General features: G+C 44.8%; 1 long non-coding RNA gene across 2 annotated transcripts; it reads left to right on the top strand.

The window, feature by feature from the left end:
- Positions 1-4,194: 4,194 nt before the first annotated feature.
- LOC107116947 lies at positions 4,195-11,566 on the top strand. 2 transcript variants are annotated; one of them, XR_001482724.1, is made up of 4 exons: positions 4,198-4,269; positions 6,274-6,389; positions 8,060-8,180; positions 11,117-11,566. It is a non-coding gene; the product is annotated as an uncharacterized LOC107116947 (long non-coding RNA). The 2 variants fall into 2 exon arrangements; XR_001482723.1 differs by lacking the exon at positions 6,274-6,389 and having other exon boundaries at positions 4,195-4,269; positions 11,117-11,561.
- Positions 11,567-11,863: the final 297 nt, after the last annotated feature.

An 11,863-nucleotide genomic window follows, 5' to 3' on the forward strand; every position in this document is an offset into this window, starting at 1 on the left:
CTAGAGCTCCCGTCACAGAACTCAGCTCTAAGTGGATATTGCCTCAATATCTGTGGAGCAACACTGGCTAGAGATTGCGGTGAAGCAACAGAAATCCTAAATGTATTTCCTGGACCAGTGAACCCTCAAATGAGGCATATGAACAATTAACAATGTGGAAATTTCTGATCATTTTTTAAACAACATTTCCGTGATATGTAAATACAAGCAAATTGTGCAAAGAAGTGCCATTAGTGTGTCAGGGCGTAGGTCATGCAGTCCAAAACATATCACTCTCTTTCTCTCCCTCTCTCATATTTAGGATTTCTGTTGATTCACCGCAATCTCTAGCCAGTGTTGCTCCACAGATATTGAGGCAATAACCAACCTGTTTGCTCTTCTCTATAAAGCCTGTTCACCACTACCCAGCTGCATCACTCTTGGTTCAGTAGTCATTTGTGACATCGAAATCCAGCCCAAGCATCCACCATGAGGGTCTTCCTGATTGTTGCTGCCCTCTTCCTTGTCTTCCAGTTTGTTTTAGGTAAGTAAATGGGATGGGGGTGGTGGAGAAGAATATACTGGAAAGGTCTCCAGTGGCACATTGTACATATATGGAAAAGGAGGCAGAGCACCAAGAGAGTGCTCTCCCATTCTGAGCGGTCTAGTGAGCAAGGTGTAGTGGAACAGGACTTGCGCTGTGCTGACATAAGTTCCCTGTTCTCAGACATGAAGTTCCCTGGGTCACCCCAGCCACTCTCTCTCACAAGCTAACCGACCTCAAAAGGATGTTGTGAGCACAGACCATGTATGCTGCTTTGAGATCTTTGGTGGATGGCTGAGATGTACAGTTTGTGTTGAAGCTGACAGGCATTTCGGGCTGAGAGGAGCTCTGGAGATAACAATGCATTTGCATTCTCTGCCATCCCTTAAAACCACAGCCTTCTCCTTAGTTGCCCTCTGATCTCTCAGTCTTGTTTTCTCTCCTCTGGAGTGGCTCACTACCAAAGGTTCTGCTGGAGGCATCAGACTGGGGGAGGGGGGGGGACAGTGAAGTGGAAGGAAGTGACAGGTGTGGCTGGCTCCTGTTGTTTTGTTCCTGCACTGCTGCTGTTTGGGGGCCAAAGTGGGCTGCAGAAGTATTCCTTCTCCATGTCACTTTTAACCCTGCTGGGGGGGACATGGGAGGAGGGTGCTCAGGGTGGCTCATAATCTTATGCCGACACTGTCTGTCCCGTATAGAGACACGGAATCCAACACCCTTAATGTTGTTGTTTTTTTCCCCTTGTGCAGGGAGCAACCATGAGGTGGGTGTGAATGCCACGGTTCACCATCCTCCATGTCATGATAATAAGGGATTTTGCCTGCTGTTTGAAGAAAATTGTCCCTCAGGAAAAGTTTACGAAAAAAGATTTAATAATTGTCCTCAAAAAGGAAAGCAGAAATGTTGTGTGAAGGAATGAAACTTACGAAAACGATTGTCACTGTCAGCCGCTGAAAGATTTTAAAACAGGATTACATACATCCAATTTTTCAGTAAAAGACCTCTCCTCATAAGACTACGGTGGCTGACCATTCTTGGCATCTTTTTTTTAAGGTATGATAATATTGGTGTGCCTTTAAAAACTCTGTGAGTTGTATCGTTTTGTAAGGTACAATTAACACATAAGAATAACCGTGTGCCTCTGAAAAATATTGTGAGTTCCTTTCCACTTAGGGTTGAGTTCTGTGACAAGAACTGTAGACATGGAATTTGGCTGTTAGGGGTTGTCACTGAGGGTATTGGATGTGGGTGTAAGAATTTGGGCAGTGGAGATGTAGGAGAACTTTCCCTTTTTTTTACTCAGTCAAGAAGGGCAGTCAGATCATTAATTTACGCTCCACCCTGTTTCAGGAGCTTTCTTGACTCACTCCAACTTTTGTGTCAATGCAGATCTGGCTCACTTCAACCTAATTAAAAGATGTTAATCATGTTGCCTCACCCATGCTCCTTGTGTCCATGCAGATTCGGCTCACAATAGCCTAGTCGAAGTGTCTCCCCTCCCCCCCCCCCCCCCAGCTTTGACAGCAGATAACTTTAAGCCAGCCAGTGAGATCCAAATTCTATCTTGAGCCAATCATGTTCCTGGGAAAGTGGTTCCCATGTCCAGCTATGGAAATCTTCCCCACAAGAAACAGTCCCAAGTCAGTGAAAAGTGTGCCAGATTTGCCCACCACTTGACCCCCCCCCAACTGTGTTGCAGGCTCCCCCCCCAAGGTCATATGTCCCTTCCCTAAACACTTCCCAGTTTCCACCCCCCACCTTTTATTTGTGAGCCCTCTTTTTAAAGCTAACTTCCTTTCTCTGGGTCCAGTTTGGGTAACAAAGGGAGATACAATGGTGGGGTCCATGAATACCGTGTGTTTGGGGGATTTGCAGCCAGACCTCAGCAGGGACGGTTCTTGCTGAAATGGGGCCAGTACATAAACAATCCAAGACATCCCAAGTTGCAGAATATCCTCTGCCATGGAAGCTCGCTGGATGACCTTGGGCCAGTCGCATACCCTCGGACTGACCTACCTCAGCGGGCTCTTGTGATGACAAAATAGAGGAGAGGAGTACTACATAAGCCACTTTAGATTCCCATTGGGGTGAAAGGTGGGGTAGAAAATATTTAGTCACATTATTGATAGTCCGCCTTTCTCACTTGGACTTTAGGCAGTTTACACAGAGTGAGTCGATACCATCAATGGATGGGGCGTTCGTTAAAGAATGCAATAGGATTAGAGTTGTAGAACCATCCAGACGTCTAAGAACAGAACTGAAGCAAACCATCGGCATTATCATGACACATTAAATGGTGCCAAATCCCATAGCAGCATCCTAGCCTGAGCAAGCTAAAGTACAGAAAGCAGACCCTAATAATTGTTTTTAGTAACGTTGTGAGTGGAGCCTATGAACTGATTGCATTGCCTTTATGACATTATACGAAGTGAATGTGGTCCATGCGATTTGATCTCGGAGGGCTCATTCACACAGTCAAAGGCAGCAATTGACACTGCAATGAATATATGCATCTGACATGAGATAATTTGCATTGACAACAGAATGTGTGAATGGACATCACCAGAGTCAGCGGCGACCACTTTTCCATGTGTTCCTTCCAAGTTCTACTGAAGCACTTAGCAACCTGCAAACCTATTTGTAGAGCTGAGCACACCTATCCTTTACACAAAACCATTGCCTTCAGAACTGAACCCATGTGGCCATAACCTGGATAGACCAGGCAAGCCCAATCTCATCAGATCTCGGAAGCTAAGCAGGGTCAACTCTGGCAAGTACTTGAATAGGAGACCTTGGAATACCAGCAGTCGGGAGGACAGGGGCAGACTTTATTCAGCCACCTCTCTGAATATCCTCCAGGCCCCCAGTAGAGGTCAGTCAGCAGAGGTCACCACACACTCACAAGCACATACACACATGCACCTATTAAAAAAAGAACTGAACCCTTGTGAAAGCAGCTCCCACAGCACTGACATAGCGTTCAAGGGGATCTGAAAAGAATGACAGAAGTTCTGCCCATGATGGTGGAGCTCTGTCAACCCCCTAGGGCTGCCAGTCTCCTGGTGGGAACTGGAAATCTCTGGCAATTATGACTGACCTTCAGACTGTAGAGATCAGTTCCCCTGGAGAAAATGGGTGCTTTTGGGGGGAGGGTGGACTCTATGGCTTTATAGTCCATTGAGGTCCCTCCCCTCCTAAAATTCTACCCTCCCCAGGCTATACCCCCAAATCTCCAGATATTTCCCAACCTAGAACTGGCAGGCTTACAATTCACCCATACATTTGTTCATTTATGTCATGGTCTGTATATCCCACTTTTCCAAGAGTGTTCAAAACTGTTACCAATACACAACAAGTTAAAATACTGATCACCCATAAAAGCAAATTTAAAACAGATCAAAGAAAAAGCTATACTGGAATGACAAGGTTAATAACCCCAGTCAAGAAACAATTAAGGCCATTTCAGTCAGAGAATTCACTTCAAAGGGAACTAGCTCATTCTATATTCAGCCAAAGGCCTTATCCCAAAAAAAAAAAACCAGAACAGCTTTACAAGCTTGCCAGAAACTTAAAAGGGAAGGAAGATGTCTGGCCTCTTCTGACAAATTGTTTCACAATGTTGGTGCTACTACTATAAAAAACTGAGCATTCTCTTGGGCCAGCGAAACCTGACAGCAACTAGCAGCGCACTCTGGCAAAGGGAACACGAATGGGAGAGGCAGGTTTTTGGATTCCAGAACGTGAAGGTAAGAAGAACACCTTGAAGTGAGCTTGGAAACAGACTGACAGCCAATGAAGCTATTTTAGTACTGGCATAATGTGCTTGCACAACAAGGCTCTTATTAGCATGTATTCATATATAGCATGTGGGTTCAGCGAAGTTAGACCAGGAACAGAATGTGCAAGGTAAATGAATTTAAGAAGAAGAAGAGATAGGATTTATACCCCGCCCTTCACTACCTAAAGGAATCTCAGAGCAGCTTACAATCTCCTTCCCTTTCTCTCCCCACAGCAGACACCCTGTGAGATAGGTGGTGCTGAGAGAGCTCTTTCAAGAACTGCTCGTGAGATAAATGTTTGACTCAGTTTATAGAGGGATCAATGATGGAAGACTTGATGTACCTAAGCTAGTTGGAGGATCTCCTCTCTTGGGGTTTTAGTTAGTAGTGGGTTCTTTACTTTATCCCATATATGTAGTTTCCGCTCCCTTTTTTCTGTTGTAGTTTTTGTAGTGATTAAAAAATAATAAAAAATCCCCTCCGGGGGCTCAAAAAAAAAAGAAGAAGAAAAGAACTGGTCGTGAGAGAACAGCTCTGAGAGAACTGTGACTGACCCAAGGTCATGCCAGAAGCTGCGTGTGGAGGAGTGGGGAATCAAACCCAGTTCTCCAGAATACAGTCCACTACTCTTAACCACTACACCAAACTGGCTCACCAACCCCAAAACACATTTTTTTAACACAAAGCCTTTAGCTATACAGAACAATAAAGATTTATGCTGCTGAACACACAGATTGTCAAAGGGGACAGAAACTTGTAACACAACTGATTCTTGCTTGCATAATCTTTGCTGGTGAGCCAATTCCAAATTCGCCAATCCATCAGAGCACTGAATGCCATTCTCATGCAAAAGAAATTCAGTTCCAACTAATCAGGCAACCCAGAATCCGGGCTACAATCTGCAGCTTGAAAGATGTAGCCCTGGAATAACCATATACTTAAACAATAATTGAATTTTGAATTCAATATATTGAATTTAATCCCCCATCTATTGATTAAGTTTTTGCATATGGAATTTTCCAGTCGCTTTATACAGGGTGGTAAGAACCAAGATCCAGCCCCCCAACCCAAACTCCCTGTCTCTACTACCCTCTAAACAGAGCCTGCCCCTGCTTGTCTCGGCCACTCAGTTCCTGGGGGTAGCATTGGCATATTTTGCACTTTCTGAAGGTTCCAGGATGCCCTCAAGAACAGCCCCACGTACAGCACAATCATCTAGGTGAGCGGGTGCAGATGTCTGGGGCCAGTAGGACTGCTAGCTTCCAGGTGGGGCTTGGAGATCTCCCAGAATTACAGCAAATCTTCAGACTACAGAAATCAGTTTCCCTGGAGAAAATGGCTGCTTTGAAGGGTGGACTCAGTGGCATTATTTCCCACGGAGGTCTTTCCCACCCCAAACCCTGCCCTCCCAGGCTTCACTCCCAATTATTTTGGAATTCCCCAACCCAAAATTGGCAATCCCAGTGGCCAGGTCAGCAGAGTTTAAAAGAAGTAATTTGTGCATTTTAGGGAAATGAACGCATGCTGATCTTGCCACCATTCCCAGCTGCTACCCCAGTAATGAGGCTGGATCGAGGAGGACCCCTCAACTCTTAACCCTCCCTCTCAGCCCATGTCACCTCCATCTTGTCTAAATTCTGCATATTGATCCTTACCTACTTTACTCATTTACCTTATTTATAGTCCGAATTTCTCACTGACATTCAAGGCAGATTACACAGCATAAGTCATGACAACCAACAGGATGGGACACCATACAATCAGGTTAGGACTGCAGAAATCTGAAAACACGCAGAAAACAGACAAACCTGAAACAAAGCATACGTATTAACCTCACATGTTAAACAATGCAAAAAATCACATAGCAGGATCATACAAACAACTGCACATAGTATATACTGTACAGAGTAGCATAGTCCGACAGCCCTTATCCCTTTATTAAAGCACCTTTCTGAACCATTTTTGTTATAGTATGGCCCTCGTACCTTGGCACCAGTGCCCTCCTGAATAATTCTGCTTTGCCTAGTTTGCAGAATGCCCGGAGAGTGGGCGCCTTCCTGACCTCATCACATAGGCAAGTCTATAAGGTGTGGCCCAAAACAGAGAATACATGTGTATGAGCTAAAGCTCTGTAATATTTGCAAAGAGGAATGTGCCAGGCTCATGGAAAGAGTCTCTGGTGCACTGTCTGTGAGGTGTGTCCTTCTCTCTTGTCTGTTTCATATGGAGCTAAATGCGAGTCTCAGTTAGGGGGTAGATATGCTTCGATTCATCCACACTATAACTTAACAGCATTCATATGACATTGCTTTTGGCAGCTGAATAAAATCCACCTATAAAAGTAGTTGAATAAAATTAATTCTAAACTAAGGAATGGCCCCAATGGGACAGTCTTGCACCTTTGCCTGTCTTTACAGGTTTGCCTGGGTGATGGCATTGGAAGACCAAGCCAGGTGCACAAAATAGCAGTGCCAAGTAGGACAGATCTGGGGCCAAACGAGAACCAAGGTTGCTTGACTGGATCAATAGCCCCCACTGTGGCTATGGGTCCATCAGGATGGAATGGAACATGTCCCCCTTGCCTCCAGCAACAGTAATTAAGCAAAAACAGTAGCTAAGCAAAAAAGAAAAAGAAAAAAAATGTTATTCGTGTATAATTAAATCCTTGCACTCATATTGGGTGCAGATCAGTTTAGAAAAAATAGTTCAATTAGATAGGCTTAAAGAAGCAATTCTGGAAAAAAGAGAAAAATTGGAAGTCATGTCCCTTTACAAAAAACTTTTAACAGGGATTCTTATTGCATATGCTGAACAAAATAGGGCACCAAATGCTGCTGCCTAGAGCGAACTATTTTTCTGTAAATTTATAAGATTTCATGATTGTGGCCATCAATGTTCATTTATTCCCAGTTATGACATCTCAATGTTAATATGAACCCACAAAAATGTCTGAAAGCTTTACAGGTGGCACTTTGTAATGTTGGAACTAGTATAACCCCTTGGATCTTAACTGAGTCAGCAAAGGGTCAGTTGGACCCCTTGGGAGACACCTGAATACATGAAGCTGCGTTATACCGAATCAGACCCCATGGTCCATTAAAGTCAGTATTGTCTACACAGAGTGGCAGTGGCTCTCCAGGGTCTCAGGCTGAGGTCTTTCATGTCACCTCCTACCTCATCCTTTTAACTGCAGTTGCCAGGGATTAAACCTGGGACCTTCTGCATGCCAGGCAGATGCCCTGCCAGTGAGCCACAACCCCTCCCCAATCACAGCCCATCTCCATCAAAGGTGGGAAGCACAAGTCCTTCAAGAACGATCTGAAGCAGAGCCTGCAACATTCAGATATCTCATTAAAGAAATACAAAGCTGAGTCTCATCAGTATACTGATAACCAAAACTGTGGAAGTTCTTATTGTGAAGGACACTCTGTGATGGTATAACACAGATGAGTGTGTGAAATAGCCTACAGATAACATATTGACCAGAAGGGTGTGACGAGACATTGTGGCATATGTAGTGATCGATATTATCTTGCAATAAAATTATGTCCCAAGAAACTATTTCCCCAAAGAATGGCAGTGCAATATTCTTTCCGGGGTTTGTTAATTTACAATTAACCTCAAGCAATTAGCAAAGCAGGTTCCTATGTTTCATAATTAACTAGAATTTCTGGATACTTCCTCACTGACGCAAGGATATTATGCCATATAGCATGACACATTCTGAGATTCCCACAGAGCTTCTGTTTTTATCCAGTCTCCTTTCACCTCCGCGAGCTCTTCTTTCCAAGGACACTGAGATTCCAGCTGGGCATCAGTCATGAAGATCCTTTATGGTCTCCTCTTGGTCATCCTCTTCCTATTCCAGGCTCCTCCAGGTGAGCGATCCCCGTGGGTGCCTTGATATTATAAATGTCCTGCTGAAAACACACCATTGGTTAACCTGATAGGTTAGTTCCTAAACCCGTGGCTTATATACACATTCCTCTGTGCATTGTACAGTGCCATGAAAATGCAGTCAGAAAGCATGGAATACTGTATTTGGTATCAAGAGCAGCTTCCTAAGAATCTCAGGTTTCTTTTTCCAAACTAGGCTTGAGGCTATGAAGATAGGTCTAAAAGTATGTGGGCAGCATATAATAATATCCCAGAAGCCAAGTGCGTGGTGGAAATTGGATTTTTAGTGGGCAGGAGGCAGAGTGTTGTCATCTGGTAAAGGAACATGCTTCTTCTGGCTAGAAGGGAACAAATTAATAATATTTGGCATTTGTCTAGTGCTTTGAAGGTACTAAGACGGGGACAAGCAGCAAAGTTCATGGCAAAGACAAAATGAGAGCTTTTTTCCCAGTTACACTTGCTCATGAGTTATCTCCTCTCTTGGACTCTGCTGATCTACATGACTGTAACCGCAGAGCTGGACTGCTGTTAACAAGCTTTACATGAAGCTGTCCTTAAAGATAAGTCAGGCAGCTGAAAACCTTGCACTGAACACGTTTGGAATTTGAATGTGCTGTTTGGAACATTCACACATGGGCTGAAGACACACGGGTCTTGCTGAAGTCTGATTTGAGCAGTGCTTCAAAGTCTTGCTATGTGGTTGCAAAATATTGGTCCCGGTCACACGCAGAATTAGCCGCGCGATAGGGACGAATGCCGGGTGGATTTTATGGGCACGATCACACGGGAACATCTGGCAAGTGTCCCACACCCGTTGGCAACCCATATCGCCCCACCGAAGATGCAGAGTAAAATGATACCTGGGAAAGTGGAGTATTTTCCGGAAAACGCGGGGTGCGGGCGGGCATCTTATTGCGGAAGCACTGGCATCCCGTCTCATCCAGTGCCCATCTGCGTCCCGTCTCACACCGGATTTTTTTAAAAGCCTCCGTGATATGCGCACACACGTGGAACTGCGCATGTGCACAAACGCTGCGTGTGTGATCATGCCATGCGGCTTCTTTCTTCCCCCCCTTCTTTGCCACGCTTCACCATCAATGTGTGACCATGCTTCGTTTTGCTCCGGGGCAAAAAGCCTCAACCCCCCCCCCCCCGATTATCTTGCTCGTGTGACCAGGACCATTGTTTCTTTATTATTTGTGACCTTCTTTGGTGCCTGCAAAAAAAAAAAAAGGCATCAGCCTTTCCTAGGGTCACTGTTGGGTCATATTGTTAACGTTGTTCAATTGGGTCCCTCCTGTATATTCTCAAAATGGTGCCATTCCAAACAGATTGCTTTTCTTAGGGCAGAAGTTAGATTTTTATTTTTCAGAGTTAACTACAAGAGGATTATTTGGGGTAGGGATGTTAAAACAGATCAGGTGCGTCCATCTTATTAAAGTTGTACAATGGCGCTCATGCTCACCATCAGTGTTCCCTCTAAGCTGAGTTAGTGTGAGCTAGCTCACAGTTTTTTAGCCTCCAGTTCACAGATTTTTGTCTTAGCTCAGAAAGGATGGCTCCAGGGCAAACTAATTTATGCAGTAGCCAGATTGGTCGCTCACAACATTAATGCCAGTCACTCACAAAGTAGAATTTTTCCTCAGAAGACTCCACAGCTTAGAGGGAGCCTTGCTCACCATTGATCTGATGTTGATTCCAGGCCCCTCTGGGAGCAAACCTTGAAGGAGGACAGTGTCTGACAGAGAATTATAGAGCTGGGAGGCCAGGCCCATAGCCAGGATTTTGCAGCTTGTGGGGCAAATATTTTTCTGGTGGGGCTGCCATTATTTGCCATAATGAGGGGGGTGCACTCCCCTCTCCCTCCCCCCTGCAAAATTTAAAGGCCCTTCATCTGATCAGCGGGGAGCACATGGCCTGCCAGACAGCTGGAGGATCCCTTTAAACATTTTGGGAAGAAGCGGGGGGCCTTTAAGAAGTGGGGAGGGGGCTTTAAGGAAGAGGCTGGCTCTTTAAGGAAGGGGGCAGAGTCCCCAGTAGCCCCACCATAGCTACAGGCCAGGTTGGGACCAGTGTTTCCTCTAAGCTGAGTTAGTGTGAGCCAACTCACAGTTTTTTAGCCTACGGCTCACACATTTTTGTCTTAGCTCAGGAAGGATGTCTCCAGAGGAAAATAATTTATACAGTAGACAACTTTAATGTCAGTAGCTCACACACAACTTTAATGTCAGTAGCTCACAAAGTAGAATTTTTGCTCACAAGTCTTCACAGTTTAGAGGGAGCATTGGTTGGGACTAGAAAGAACCTCCGGCTCACTACAAGAAAACCAAGAGCAGGATCCAGCAATGCATGAGATGAAAAAGAAAGTAGCTGGGTGTTGCTTCCCTTTTGCAAGAAGTGGCAGTGTCAGGATTTGGGGCTGGGTGTTAATCCAACACAGGGATTAGAATAGGGCCAGAACCAGTTGGGGTGGCAGCAGTGCTCTTGGAAAGGAAATGACAAGGGAAGGATTCTGCCAGCTTCAGGATTGTTTCCTTCCCTGGACCTTCACCATCCCCTTCTAGGTACTTGTGGGGAGGGGGAAACAGTTAGAGGTCCCCAACCTTATTACAAAATCAATATCCCCCAAATTCCTTGGTGAGAAGCAACAGGGATTCAGCCACAGCTGGGAATGGAGACAACGCCATGTAGTGGTTAGGGCACAAACCTAGGATCTGGGTGGATTCCAGTCTGGAATACTGAGTGACCTTGGGCCACTCCTACTGTCTCACCTGCCACAGGGTTGTTGTGAGGATAACACAGGGGAGCATCAAGGAGGTTCCCACACTGCTTGAAGCCTCTCCCTGATGTCCACAGTTCAGGGGAAACTAGCATGTAATAAGAAAAGAAGAAATTTTCTGATGTTGTATTCCGGCAGGGGACAGTCACCTCATCACTTGTGCCTCCATGGGTGGATTTTGCATACTGCAGCCCTACCAGACTTGCCCATCCGGTGTAATCCTGGACATACCATGTCATTACAAAGCAAAATGCTGCTTGAAGAAGAAAGATGCTTGACCTAGGCCCTTTTTCCCGATCTCCTCTGCCAGTTGTCCACGTTTTCATGATCTGGTACAAGCTCAGCTGAACTGCAGAGGTCTCAGAGGGCAGGACTTCCCTCTCCACTCTACAACAAACACCGATGAATGGGCACCACTAATGTGTCAGAAATCTGCTCTGATTGACCAGTCCCTGTCTAGGATTTAGTATCATTAACAGTACATTTATTGATTTCTGTTTGGTCACCATCTCAAGTCATTCAGTGATGAACAATGTATTCAACCTGCCTTGAGGACCTGTTTGTATTGAAAGTTCAGCTGTAAATGATGATGATGACAATAATAATAATAAACCTATGAACATTATTTGGGACTCATTACTTGCTCAAGTGTAACTCACTAAGGTCCATATATCTGCAGGGAGAGTGGGCAGGTTCAGTGAGTTTTGACAGCAGAACTCCCACCTATGGTTATTAAGAATATGTAACTGCTGTTACTACACATGTACTTAAACACAGACATAAGAGAGGCAATACAACCAATGCACTTTAACATTTAAAATAAACTCTTTATATAAACAGAGCATGGAGGTTTTCATATAAATCCTCATTCACTTCTGGTTGGTT

The sequence above is a fragment of the Gekko japonicus genome, unplaced genomic scaffold (assembly GCF_001447785.1).
Source record: "Gekko japonicus isolate JY-2015 unplaced genomic scaffold, Gekko_japonicus_V1.1 scaffold3128, whole genome shotgun sequence".
Lineage (NCBI taxonomy): Eukaryota > Metazoa > Chordata > Lepidosauria > Squamata > Gekkonidae > Gekko > Gekko japonicus.